Here is a 15,518-nt window from a genome sequence, read left to right on the forward strand (position 1 = left end):
AGCCCATTGCGCCACGGAGACAGTCTTGCTCCACTCTCTCCACCATCAGAACATATCTTCAAAGCTATCAGCGCAAAGAAAAAAGCAACACACCACTCCCGGGAGGGCTCGAAACTCCAACCTTTCGGTCAACAGCCGATCGCGCTAGCCAATTGCGCCACGGAGGCAGTACTGCTCCACTCTCACCACCATCAGAACATATCTTCAAAGCTATCAGCACATGGAAAAAAAAGGGCCATACCACCACCGGGTGGGCTCGAACCTCCGACCTTTTGGTTTACAGCCCATCGCGCTAGCCGATTGCGCCATGGAGACAGTCCTGCACCACTCTCACCACCATCACAACATATCTTCAAAGCTAACAGTCCGAAGAAAAAAAGCGCCGCACCACCACCGGGTGGGCTCGAACCTCCAACTTTTCGGTTAACAGCCGATCACGCTCGCCAATTGCGCCACGGAGACAGTCCTGCTTCACTCTCACCATCATCAGAACATATCTTCAAAGCTATCAGCACAAAGAAAAAAAGCGCCCCAGCATCACCGGGTGGGCTCGAACTTCCAACCTTTCGGTTAACAGCCGATCGCGCTAGCCAACTGCGCCAAGGAGACAGTCGTGCTCCACTTTCACCACCATCAGAACATATCTTCAAAGCTATCAGCGCAAAGAAAAAAGCAACACACCACTCCAGGGAGGGCTCGAAACTCCAACCTTTCGGTTAACAGCCGATCGCGCTAGCCAATGGCGCCACGGAGACAGTCCTGCTCCACTCTTACCACCATTAGAACATATCTTCAAAGCTATCAGCCCAAAGAAAAAAAAGCGCCGCACCACCAACGGGTGGGCTCGAACCTCCAACTTTTCGGTTAACAGCCGATCACGCTAGCCAATTGCGCCACGGAGACAGTCCTGCTCCACTCTAACCACCATCAGATCATATCTTCAAAGCTATCAGCCCAAAGAAAAAAAAGCGCCGCACCACCACCGGGTGGGCTCGAACCTCCATCTTTTCGGTTAACAGCCGATCACGCTAGCCAATTGCGCCACGGAGACAGTCCTGCTCCACTCTCACCACCATCAGAACATATCTTCAAAGCTATCAGCCCACAGAAAAAAAGCGCCGCGCAACCACCCATTAGGCTCGAACCTCCAACTTTTCGATTAACAGGCGATCGCGCCAGCCAATTGCGCCACGTAGACAGTCCTGCTCCACTCTCACCTCCATAAAAACATATCTTCAAAGCTATCAGCCCAAAGAAAAAAAGCGCCGCACCACCACCGGGTGGGCTCGAACATCCAACCTTTCGGTTAACAGCCGATCGCGCTAGCCCATTGCGCCACGGAGACAGTCTTGCTCCACTCTCACCACCATCAGAACATATCTTCAAAGCTATCAGCGCAAAGAAAAAAGCAACACACCACTCCCGGGAGGGCTCGAAACTCCAACCTTTCGGTCAACAGCCGATCGCGCTAGCCAATTGCGCCACGGAGACAGTACTGCTCCACTCTCACCACCATCAGAACATATCTTCAAAGCTATCAGCCCAAAGAAAAAAAAGCGCCATACCACCACCGGGTGGGCTCGAACCTCCGACCTTTTGGTTAACAGCCCATCGCGCTAGACAATTGCGCCATGGAGACAGTCCTGCACCACTCTCACCACCATCACAACATATCTTCAAAGCTATCAGCCCAAAGAAAAAAAAGCGCCGCACCACCACCGGGTGGGCTCGAACCTCCAACTTTTCGGTTAACAGCCGATCACGCTAGCCAATTGCGCCACGGAGACAGTCCTGCTTCACTCACACCACCATCAGAACATATCTTCAAAGCTATCAGCACAAAGAAAAAAAAGCGCCCCAGCATCACCGGGTGGGCTCGAACTTCCAACCTTTCGGTTAACAGCCGATCGCGCTAGCCAACTGCGCCAAGGAGACAGTCGTGCTCCACTCTCACCACCATCAGAACATATCTTCAAAGCTATCAGCGCAAAGAAAAAAGCAACACACCACTCCAGGGAGGGCTCGAAACTCCAACCTTTCGGTTAACAGCCGATCGCGCTAGCCAATGGCGCCACGGAGACAGTCCTGCTCCACTCTTACCACCATTAGAACATATCTTCAAAGCTATCAGCCCAAAGAAAAAAAAGCGCCGCACCACCAACGGGTGGGCTCGAACCTCCAACTTTCCGGTTAACAGCCGATCACGCTAGCCAATTGCGCCACGGAGACAGTCCTGCTCCACTCTCACCACCATCAGAACGTATCTTCAAAGCTATCAGCCCAAAGAAAAAAAAGCGCCGCACCACCACCGGGTGGGCTCGAACCTCCAACTTTCCAGTTAACAGCCGATCACGCTAGCCAATTGTGCCACGGAGACAGTCCTGCTCCACTCTTACCCCCATCAGAACATATCTTCAAAGCTATCAGCCCACAGAAAAAAAGCGCCGCGCAACCACCGGGTAGGCTCGAACCTCCAAATTTTCGATTAACAGCCGATCACGCTAGCCAATTGCGCCACGGAGACAGTCCTGCTCCACTCTCACCACCATAAGAACATATCTTCAAAGCTATCAGCCCAAAGAAAAAAAAGCGCCACACCACCACCGGGTGGGCTCGAACATCCAACCTTTCGGTTAACAGCCGATCGCGCTAACCAATTGCCCCACGGAGACAGTCGTGCTCCACTCTCACCACCGTCAGAACATTTCTTCAGAGCTATCACCCCAAAGAAAAAAAAAAGCGCCGCACCACCACCGGTTGCGCTCGAACCTCCAACCTTTCGGTTAACAGCCGATCGCGCTAGCCAATTGCGCCACGAAGACAGTCCTGCTCCACTCTCACCACCATTAGAACATATCTTCAAAGCTATTACCGCAAAGAAAAAAGCAACACACCACTCCCGGGAGGGCTCGAAACTCCAACCTTTCGGTTAACAGCCGAGCGCGCTAGCCCACTGCGCTACGGAGGCAGTCTTGCTCCACTCTCACCATCATCAGAACATATCTTCAAAGCTATCAGCGCAAAGAAAAAAAAGCGCTGCACCACCACCAGGTGGGCTCGAACCTCCAATCTTTCGGTTAACAGCCGATCGCGCTAGCCCATTGCGCCACGGAGACAGTCTTGCTCCACTCTCACCACCATCAGAACATATCTTCAAAGCTATCAGCGCAAAGAAAAAAGCAACACACCACTCCCGGGAGGGCTCGAAACTCCAACCTTTCGGTCAACAGCCGATCGCGCTAGCCAATTGCGCCACGGAGACAGTCCTGCTCCACTATCACCACCATCAGAACATATCTTCAAAGCTATCAGCCCAACGAAAAAAAAGCGCCATACCACCACCAGGTGGGCTCGAACCTCCGACCTTTTGGTTAACAGCCCATCGCGCTAGCCAATTGCGCCATGGAGACAGTCCTGCTCCACTCTCACCACCATCAGAACATATCTTCAAAGCTATCAGCCCAAAGAAAAAAAAAGCGCTGCACCACCACCGGGTGGGCTCGAACCTCCAAATTTTCGGTTAATAGCCGATCACGCTAGCCAATTGCGCCACGGAGACAGTCCTGCTTAACTCTCACCATCATCAGAACATATCTTCAAAGCTATCAGCCCAAAGAAAAAAAAGCACCGCACCACCACCGGGAGGGCTCGAACCTCCAACCTTTCGGTTAACAGCCAATCGCGCCAGCCAATTGCGCCACGGAGACAGCCCTGCTCCACTCTCACCACCATCAGAACATATCTTCAAAGCTATCAGCACAAAGAAAAAAAAGCACCCCAGCATCACCGGGTGGGCTCGAACTTCCAACTTTTCGGTTAACAGCCGATCACGCTAGCCAATTGCCCCACGGACACAGTCCTGCTTCACTCTCACCACCATCATAACATATCTTCAAAGCTATCAGCCCAAAGAAAAAAAAGCGCCGCACCACCACCGGGTGGGCTCAAACTACCAACTTTTCGGTTAACAGCCGATCACGCTAGCGAATTGCGCCACGGAGACAGTCCTGCTCCACTATCACCACCATCAGAACATATCTTCAAAGCTATCAGCCCAAAGAAAAAAAAGCGCCGCAGCACCACCGAGTGGGCTCGAACCTCGAACTTTTCGGTTAACAGCCGATCACGCTAGCCAATTGCGCCACGGAGACAGTCCTGCTCAACTCTCACCACCATCAGAACATATCTTCAAAGCTATCAGCCCAAAGAAAAAAAAGCGCCATACCACCACCGGGTGGGCTCGAACCTCCGACCTTTTGGTCAACAGCCCATCGCGCTAGCCAATTGCGCCATGGAGACAGTCCTGCACCACTCTCACCACCATCACAACATATCTTCAAAGCTATCAGCCCGAAGAAAAAAAAGCGCCGCACCACCACCGGGTGGGCTCGAACCTCCAACTTTTCGGTTAACAGCCGATCACGCTAGCCAATTGCGCCACAGAGACAGTCCTGCTTCACTCTCACCACCATCAGAACATATCTTCAAAGCTATCAGCACAAAGAAAAAAAAGCGCCCCAGCATCACCAGGTGGGCTCGAACTTCCAACCTTTCGGTTAACAGCCGATCGCGCTAGCCAACTGCGCCAAGGAGACAGTCGTGCTCCACTTTCACCACCATCAGAACATATCATCAAAGCTATCAGCGCAAAGAAAAAAGCAACACACCACTCCAGGGAGGGCTCGAAACCCCAACCTTTCGATTAACAGCCGATCGCGCTAGCCAATGGCGCCACGGAGACAGTCCTGCTCCACTCTTACCACCATTAGAACATATCTTCAAAGCTATCAGCCCAAAGAAAAAAAAGCGCCGCACCACCAACGGGTGGGCTCGAACCTCCAACTTTCCGGTTAACAGCCGATCACGCTAGCCAATTGCGCCACGGAGACAGTCCTGCTCCACTCTCACCACCATCAGAACATATCTTCAAAGCTATCAGCCCAAAGAAAAAAAAGCGCCGCACCCCCACCGGGTGGGCTCGAACCTCCAACTTTTCGGTTAATAGCCGATCACGCTAGCCAATTGCGCCACGGAGACAGTTCTGCTCCACTCTCACCACCATCAGAACATATCTTCAAAGCTATCAGCCCACAGAAAAAAAGCGCCGCGCAACCACCCATTAGGCTCGAACCTCCAACTTTTCGATTAACAGCCGATCGCGCTAGCCAATTGCGCCACGTAGACAGTCCTGCTCCACTCTCACCACCATAACAACATATCTTCAAAGCTATCAGCCCAAAGAAAAAAAGCGCCGCACCACCACCGGGTGGGCTCGAACATCCAACCTTTCGGTTAACAGCCGATCGCGCTAGCCCATTGCGCCACGGAGACAGTCTTGCTCCACTCTCACCACCATCAGAACATATCTTCAAAGCTATCAGCGCAAAGAAAAAAGCAACACACCACTCCCGGGAGGGCTCGAAACTCCAAACTTTCGGTCAACAGCCGATCGCGCTAGCCAATTGCGCCACGGAGACAGTACTGCTCAACTCTCACCACCATCAGAACATATCTTCAAAGCTATCAGCCCAAAGAAAAAAAAGCGCCATACCACCACCGGGTAGGCTCGAACCTACGACCTTTTGGTTAACAGCCCATCGAGCCAGCCAATTGCGCCATGGAGACAGTCCTGCACCACTGTAACCACCATCACAACATATCTTCAAAGCTATCAGCCCATAGAAAAAAAAGCGCCGCACCACCACCGGGTGGGCTCAAACCTCCAACTTTTCGGTTAACAGCCGATCACGCTAGCCAATTGCGCCACGGAGACAGTCCTGCTTCACTCTCACCACCATCAGAACATATCTTCAAAGCTATCAGCACAAAGAAAAAAAAGCGCCCCAGCATCACCGGGTGAGCTCGAACTTCCAACCTTTCGGTTAACAGCCGATCGCGCTAGCCGATCGCGCTAGCCAACTGCGCCAAGGAGACAGTCGTGCTCCACTCTCACCACCATCAGAACATATCTTCAAAGCTATCAGCGCAAAGAAAAAAGCAACACACCACTCCAGGGAGGGCTCGAAACTCCAACCTTTCGGTTAACAGCCGATGGCGCTAGCCAATGGCGCCACGGAGACAGTCCTGCTCCACTCTTACCACCATTAGAACATATCTTCAAAGCTATCAGCCCAAAGAAAAAAAAAGCAACACACCACTCCAGGGATGGCTCGAAACTCCAACCTTTCGGTTAACAGCCGATCGCGCTAGCCAATTGCGCCACGAAGACAGTCCTGCTCCACTCTCACCACCATTGGAACATATCTTCAAAGCTATTACCGCAATGAAAAAAGCAACACACCACTCCCGGGAGGGCTCGAAACTCCAACCTTTCGGTTTACAGCCGAGCGCGCTAGCCCATTGCGCTACGGAGGCAGTCTTGCTCCACTCTCACCATCATCAGAACATATCTTCAAAGCTATCAGCCCAACGAAAAAAAAGTGCCATACCACCACCAGGTGGGCTCGAACCTCCGACCTTTTGGTTAACAGCCCATCGCGCTAGCCAATTCGCCCATGGAGACAGTCCTGCTCCACTCTCACCACCATCAGAACATATCTTCAAAGCTATCAGCCCAAAGAAAAAAAGCGCTGCACCACCACCGGGTGGGCTCGAACCTCCAAATTTTCGGTTAATAGCCGATCACGCTAGCCGATTGCGCCACGGAGACAGTCCTGCTCAACTCTCACCATCATCAGAACATATCTTCAAAGCTATCAGCCCAAAGAAAAAAAAGCACCGCACCACCACCGGGAGGGCTCGAACCTCCAACCTTTCGGTTAACAGCCAATCGCGCCAGCCAATTGCGCCACGGAGACAGCCCTGCTCCACTCTCACCACCATCAGAACATATCTTCAAAGCTATCAGCACAAAGAAAAAAAAGCGCCCCAGCATCACCGGGTGGGCTCGAACTTCCAACCTTTCGGTTAACAGCCGATCGCGCTAGCCAACTGCGCCAAGGAGCCAGTCGTGCTCCACTCTCACCACCATCAGAACATATCTTCAAAGCTATCAGCGCAAAGAAAAAAGCAACCAACCACTCCAAGGAGGGCTCGAAACTCCAACCTTTTGGTTAACAGCCGATCGCGCTAGCCAACGGCGCCACGCAGACAGTCCTGCTCCACTCTTACCACCATTAGAACATATCTTGAAAGCTATCAGCCCAAAGAAAAAAAAGCGCCGCACCACCACCGGGTGGGCTCGAGCCTCCAACTCTTCGGTTGACAGCCGATCACGCTAGCCAATTGCGCCACGGAGACAGTCCTGCTTCACTCTCACCACCATCAGAACATATCTTCAAAGCTATCAGCACAAAGAAAAAAAAGCGCCCCAGCATCACCGAGTGGGCTCGAACTTCCAACCTTCCGGTTAACAGCCGATCGCGCTAGCCAACTGCGCCAAGGAGACAGTCGTGCTCCACTTTCACCACCATCAGAACATATCATCAAAGCTATCAGCGCAAAGAAAAAAGCAACACACCACTCCAGGGAGGGCTCGAAACTCCAACCTTTCGGTTAACAGCCGATCGCGCTAGCCAATGGCGCCACGGAGACAGTCCTGCTCCACTCTTACCACCATTAGAACATATCTTCAAAGCTATCAGCCCAAAGAAAAAAAAGCGCCGCACCACCAACGGGTGGGGTCGAACCTCCAACTTTCCGGTTAACAGCCGATCACGCTAGCCAATTGCGCCACGGAGACAGTCCTGCTCCACTCTCACCACCATCAGAACATATCTTCAAAGCTATCAGCCCAAAGAAAAAAAAGCGCCGCACCCCCACGGGTGGGCTCGAACCTCCAACTTTTCGGTTAATAGCCGATCACGCTAGCCAATTGCGCCACGGAGACAGTCCTGCTCCACTCTCACCACCATCAGAACATATCTTCAAAGCTATCAGCCCACAGAAAAAAAGCGCCGCGCAACCACCCATTAGGCTCGAACCTCCAACTTTTCGATTAACAGCCGATCGCGCTAGCCAATTGCGCCACGTAGACAGTCCTGCTCCACTCTCACCACCATAACAACATATCTTCAAAGCTATCAGCCCAAAGAAAAAAAGCGCCGCACCACCACCGGGTGGGCTCGAACATCCAACCTTTCGGTTAACAGCCGATCGCGCTAGCCCATTGCGCCACGGAGACAGTCTTGCTCCACTCTCACCACCATCAGAACATATCTTCAAAGCTATCAGCCCAAAGAAAAAAAAGCGCCATACCACCACCGGGTAGGCTCGAACCTACGACCTTTTGGTTAACAGCCCATCGCGCTAGCCAATTGCGCCATGGAGACAGTCCTGCACCACTGTAACCACCATCACAACATATCTTCAAAGCTATCAGCCCAAAGAAAAAAAAACGCCGCACCACCACCGGGTGGGCTCGAACCTCCAACTTTTCGGTTAACAGCCGATCACGCTAGCCAATTGCGCCACGGAGACAGTCCTGCTTCACTCTCACCACCATCAGAACATATCTTCAAAGCTATCAGCACAAAGAAAAAAAAGCGCCCCAGCATCACCGGGTGAGCTCGAACTTCCAACCTTTCGGTTAACAGCCGATCGCGCTAGCCGATCGCGCTAGCCAACTGCGCCAAGGAGACAGTCGTGCTCCACTCTCACCACCATCAGAACATATCTTCAAAGCTATCAGCGCAAAGAAAAAAGCAACACACCACTCCAGGGAGGGCTCGAAACTCCAACCTTTCGGTTAACAGCCGATGGCGCTAGCCAATGGCGCCACGGAGACAGTCCTGCTCCACTCTTACCACCATTAGAACATATCTTCAAAGCTATCAGCCCAAAGAAAAAAAAGCAACACACCACTCCAGGGAGGGCTCGAAACTCCAACCTTTCGGTTAACAGCCGATCGCGCTAGCCAATTGCGCCACGAAGACAGTCCTGCTCCACTCTCACCACCATTGGAACATATCTTCAAAGCTATTACCGCAATGAAAAAAGCAACACACCACTCCCGGGAGGGCTCGAAACTCCAACCTTTCGGTTTACAGCCGAGCGCGCTAGCCCATTGCGCTACGGAGGCAGTCTTGCTCCACTCTCACCATCATCAGAACATATCTTCAAAGCTATCAGCCCAACGAAAAAAAAGTGCCATACCACCACCAGGTGGGCTCGAACCTCCGACCTTTTGGTTAACAGCCCATCGCGCTAGCCAATTGCGCCACGGAGACAGTCCTGCTCCACTCTCACCACCATCAGAACATATCTTCAAAGCTATCAGCCCAAAGAAAAAAAGCGCTGCACCACCACCGGGTGGGCTCGAACCTCCAAATTTTCGGCTAACAGCCGATCACGCTAGCCAATTGCGCCACGGAGACAGTCCTGCTCAACTCTCACCATCATCAGAACATATCTTCAAAGCTATCAGCCCAAAGAAAAAAAAAGCACCGCACCACCACCGGGAGGGCTCGAACCTCCAACCTTTCGGTTAACAGCCAATCGCGCCAGCCAATTGCGCCACGGAGACAGCCCTGCTCCACTCTCACCACCATCAGAACATATCTTCAAAGCTATCAGCCCAAAGAAAAAAAAAGTGCCGCACCACCACCGGGTCGGCTCAAACTACCAACTTTTCGGTTAACAGCCGATCACGCTAGCGAATTGCGCAACGGAGACAGTCCTGCTCCACTATCACGACCATCAGAACATATCTTCAAAGCTATCAGCCCAAAGAAAAAAAAGCGCCGCAGCACCACCGAGTGGGCTCGAACCTCGAACTTTTCGGTTAACAGCCGATCACGCTAGCCAATTGCGCCACGAAGACAGTCCTGCTTCACTCTCACCACCATCATAACATATCTTCAAAGCTATCAGCCCAAAGAAAAAAAAGCGCCGCACCACCACCAGGTGGGCTTGAAACTCCAATCTTTCGGTTAACTGCCGATCGCGCTAGCCAATGGCGCCACGGAGACAGTCCTGCTCCACTCTTACCACCATTAGAACATATCTTCAAAGCTATCAGCCCAAAGAAAAAAAAGCGCCGCACCACCAACGGGTGGACTCGAACCTCCAACTATCCGGTTAACAGCCGATCACGCTAGGCATTGCGCCACGGAGACAGTCCTGCTCCACTCTCACCACTGTCAGAACATTTCTTCAGAGCTATCACCCCAAAGAAAAAAAAAGCGCCGCACCACCACCGGTTGCGCTCGAACCTCCAACCTTTCGGTTAACAGCCGATCGCGCTAGCCAATTGCGCCACGAAGACAGTCCTGCTTCACTCTCACCACCATCAGAACATATCTTCAAAGCTATTACCGCAAAGAAAAAAGCAACACACCACTCCCGGGAGGGCTCGAAACTCCAACCTTTCGGTTAACAGCCGATCGCGCTAGCCCATTGCGCTACGGAGGCAGTCTGCTCCACTCTCACCATCATCAGAACATATCTTCAAAGCTACCAGCGCAAGGAAAAAAAAGCGCTGCACCACCACCAGGTGGGCTCGAACCTCCAACCTTTCGGTTAACAGCCGATCGCGCTAGCCCATCGCGCCACGGAGACAGTCTTGCTCCACTCTCACCACCATCACAACATATCTTCAAAGCTATCAGCGCAAAGAAAAAAGCAACACACCACTCCCGGGAGGGCTCGAAACTCCAACTTTTCGGTCAACAGCCGATCGCGCTAGCCAATTGCGCTACGGATGCAGTCTTGCTCCACTCTCACCATCATCAGAACATATCTTCAAAGCTATCAGCGCAAGGAAAAAAAAGCGCTGCACCACCACCAGGTGGGCTCGAACCTCCAACCTTTCGGTTAACAGCCGATCGCGCTAGCCCATTGCGCCACGGAGACAGTCTTGCTCCACTCTCTCCACCATCAGAACATATCTTCAAAGCTATCAGCGCAAAGAAAAAAGCAACACACCACTCCCGGGAGGGCTCGAAACTCCAACCTTTCGGTCAACAGCCGATCGCGCTAGCCAATTGCGCCACGGAGACAGTACTGCTCCACTCTCACCACCATCAGAACATATCTTCAAAGCTATCAGCACATGGAAAAAAAAGCGCCATACCACCACCGGGTGGGCTCGAACCTCCGACCTTTTGGTTTACAGCCCATCGCGCTAGCCAATTGCGCCATGGAGACAGTCCTGCACCACTCTCACCACCATCACAACATATCTTCAAAGCTATCAGTCCGAAGAAAAAAAAGCGCCGCACCACCACCGGGTGGGCTCGAACCTCCAACTTTTCGGTTAACAGCCGATCACGCTCGCCAATTGCGCCACGGAGACAGTCCTGCTTCACTCTCACCACCATCAGAACATATCTTCAAAGCTATCAGCACAAAGAAAAAAAAGCGCCCCAGCATCACCGGGTGGGCTCGAACTTCCAACCTTTCGGTTAACAGCCGATCGCGCTAGCCAACTGCGCCAAGGAGACAGTCGTGCTCCACTTTCACCACCATCAGAACATATCTTCAAAGCTATCAGCGCAAAGAAAAAAGCAACACACCACTCCAGGGAGGGCTCGAAACTCCAACCTTTCGGTTAACAGCCGATCGCGCTAGCCAATGGCGCCACGGAGACAGTCCTGCTCCACTCTAACCACCATCAGATCATATCTTCAAAGCTATCAGCCCAAAGAAAAAAAAGCGCCGCACCACCACCGGGTGGGCTCGAACCTCCAACTTTTCGGTTAACAGCCGATCACGCTAGCCAATTGCGCCACGGAGACAGTCCTGCTCCACTCTCACCACCATCAGAACATATCTTCAAAGCTATCAGCCTACAGAAAAAAAGCGCCGCGCAACCACCCATTAGGCTCGAACCTCCAACTTTTCGATTAACAGGCGATCGCGCCAGCCAATTGCGCCACGTAGACAGTCCTGCTCCACTCTCACCACCATAAGAACATATCTTCAAAGCTATCAGCCCAAAGAAAAAAGCGCCGCACCACCACCGGGTGGGCTCGAACATCCAACCTTTCGGTTAACAGCCGATCGCGCTAGCCCATTGCGCCACGGAGACAGTCTTGCTCCACTCTCACCACCATCAGAACATATTTCATTTCATTTCATTTCATTTTTATTTTATTCGGACATTTCCGCAGAAATGCCCACGAAGGGGGCAAAAGGAGAGTGTGTCTCCTGACTTGGCCCCTCTTCGTGAGGCACCTCGGGCAGGTAGAGCAGGACAGTACAAAACACCATAACATATTTTGAAATACAATACAAGTTGAAAAACAGTGAATACTATAAATATTACATACATTACATATTTCCTTTACATACACTGTAGACTTGTGTTCTGTTTATTACATTGTAAATTCGCTTCTTAAATTGTGTTATGTTTTTAGCCTCCTTAGCGTATTCAATTATTTCAGGAATCCTGTTGCACAGTAGAATGATTTGGTTATTAATTGACTGTACACCATAGTTAGTCCGGCACATTGGCCCGACCAACGCAACAGTACGCAGATTATACGTAAGATCTCTGCCTAAGTACACATCAGAAAAAATCTGGAAATTATCTTTAATTTTTTTGAAGATTAACATGGCTAGTTGCATCCTATAGCACTCTGGGAACGGGAGTACATTATACATATTGCTACCTGTAGGCTGCCACAAACCATAGTGCGAATGCGCGTGTGCGCCCGACGAAGAAGATGAGGCTCGCTGGCTGCTCGAGCTCGGAGCCAGACTGGCCAGTGCTGCAACCGCTCTTGCAAATATATTTTTCGAATATATTCGCAATACTTTGTCTCGTTACTCACGTAACATATTTGGTGGAGGTGGAACGATCCCCGTCCTCACCACGCAGCTCCGCAGTGGCCGCATCCTCCAGCTTCCCGCCATGGCTTCCAGTGACAACGCGTCCGCTTCATCATCTGCGGCTTCTCCGACAACCTTTGTCGCCGTCCAAACACCACGTGATCCCGGGACATTTTCTGCGCAACCTGGCCTCGACGTCGACAAATGGCTTCGCCTTTATGAACGGGTCAGTCAAACTCACCGTTGGGACCCTACCATGATGCTCGCTAATGTTCTCTTCTACTTGGACGGAACCCCGCGTGTCTGGTACGAGACAAATGAGTCCGAACTCACCAGCTGGGACACGTTCAAGGAGAAGCTACGTGACATCTTTGGGGACCCGACCGGTCGCCACGCAGCTGCACGACAGGAGCTGGCTACCCGTGTCCAGTCGCCAACTGAATCGTATGTGTCATACATCCAAGAAGTTCTCGCTCTTTGCCGAAAAGTGGACGAGGCGATGTCTGAGGCTGAAAAGGTTGGACACGTTTTGAAGGGGATCGCGGACGACGCCTTCAATTTGCTGGTGTACACTAACGTCTCGACCATCGACCGTGTAATTCAAGAATGCCGCCGTTTCGAAACAGCAAAAAGCCGTCGGGTGCGCCCTCCTTTTTCTCGGTTGCCAAACACGGCGGCTACGTCCACCTGCTCCGATTCTACCGTCACACCGCCCTTTGAGCAGAGTGTAACGCGTATCGTTCGACGGGAACTTGAAGCAGCAAGTCCAGCGCCGCTTCAGCCCACTTCTTTCGAACATACGATACCGACAACCCCCGCGATCTCCGTTATTCAGGCGGTCGTACGACAAGAATTCGCCAACCGCGGGTTCCCTGATGCTTGCCCCATCTCTTGCCCCTCCTCCAGACCAATTCCCATTAATGCACCTCGACGTGACCCATTTGTTGCTCCACGATCTCGCAACCCGGCGGAATGGCGAACTCCTGACGACAAACCGATCTGCTTCCGGTGCCACCGCGTTGGACATGTCTCCCGCTACTGCCGTGCCTCCTGGACGCCGCCACATAGGAGCCAGTTTTTCGCACCTTATAGCCCATATGAAGATCTTCGCCGGTATTCGTCCAGCCGTACCGCCCCTGCTTTCGACACGTCTAACAGCCGCCTTCCTGCTCGTTCTCCGTCCCCTCAACGCCGTCGTTCCCCGTCGCCCCAGCCACGCCGCCATCACTCGCCGCCTAACTTTTCATCGTACCCGACGGAAAACTAGACAGTGCAGCCCCTGGAGGTAGTGCTGCATCATCCCTGTCTGAACCAAACCCTCCATTGACGCTTCATACGAACAAAAATCTTGTCGATGTACACGTGGACGGTATTTCTCTGTCGGCACTAGTCGATACTGGCGCTCATGTATCCATAATCAGCGTTCATCTTTGTCGCCGCTTAAGAAAAGTACTCACGCCCCCTGCTACCGAAGCTGTACGTGTGGCCGATGGCGGCACTGTTCCTGTCATTGGCATGTGTACGGCTCGCATACGCATCGCCGACCGTTACATCCCTGTTCTATTCACGGTGCTCCAGAACTGTCCTCATGACCTCATCTTAGGGATGGACTTCCTGTCGACCCATTCTGCTCTGATCGACTGTTCCGCTGGTACTCTTTGCTTAGACCTTCCTCTTCAGCCGGATATTCACCCTGAACCTCAACACGGCCTTTCTGCCACAGACTTCCTCCGCTTACCGCCTAAAGCCCTCACATTCACCGAATTCGCCACGACCTCACCCGTATTGGATGGGAATTACATCGTCACGCCGATTCCTGATGTCCTACTGGCACGTGACGTCACCGTCCCTCACTGCATCGTAACTGTAGCCTCCAACCGGACCCGTCTACCCGTCATAAATTTCGGCTTCACAAAGCAAGTCCTCCCTGAAGGCATCCTAATTGCCACGTTGCGGTCCTTAGCCGATGATCACGTCACCACTTTCGCAGCCGACGCATGCCCCAATTTTCCTTGTCGCCCACTCGATGCCACATGCCTCGACATGTCAATACGTCCCATGATCGACCCTGACCTTCCCCCAGCGCAATCAGCCGCTCTCGCACGCCTTCTAGCTTCCTACCGTGACATCTTCGACCTTGACGACCGCCCACTCGGCCAAACTTCTCTTGTAAAGCACCGCATCAACACCGGTGATGCTGCTCCCATTCACCGTCGACCGTATCGCGTGTCCGCGTCGGAGCGCCAGATTATTCAAGCTGAAGTGAATAAGATGTTAACTAAAGGCATTATTGAGCCCTCATCAAGCCCATGGGCGTCACCCGTCGTCCTGGTTAAAAAGAAGGACAACACATGGCGTTTTTGCATCGATTACCGGCATCTAAATCGAATCACCAAAAAGGACGTGTATCCTTTACCACGTATTGATGACGCCCTCGATTGTCTCCACGGCGCACGCTACTTTTCATCCATCGACCTTCGTTCTGGTTATTGGCAGATTGCCGTAGACGAGAAAGACCAAGAAAAGACCGCCTTCATCACTCCAGATGGCCTATACCAATTCAAGGTTATGCCCTTCGGCCTATGCAATGCCCCCGCCACGTTCGAACGTATGATGGACTCTCTGCTACACGGGTTCAAATGGTCAACATGCCTGTGTTACCTAGACGACGTCCTCGTATTTGCACCTACGTTTGAGACCCACCTTGAGCGTCTGTCGGCCATTCTCGACGTCTTCCGCAAAGCTGGCCTCCAGTTGAACTCCTCGAAGTGTCACTTCGGCCGCCG

The sequence above is a fragment of the Rhipicephalus microplus genome, unplaced genomic scaffold (assembly GCF_043290135.1).
Source record: "Rhipicephalus microplus isolate Deutch F79 unplaced genomic scaffold, USDA_Rmic scaffold_29, whole genome shotgun sequence".
NCBI classification, from domain to species: Eukaryota; Metazoa; Arthropoda; class Arachnida; order Ixodida; family Ixodidae; genus Rhipicephalus; species Rhipicephalus microplus.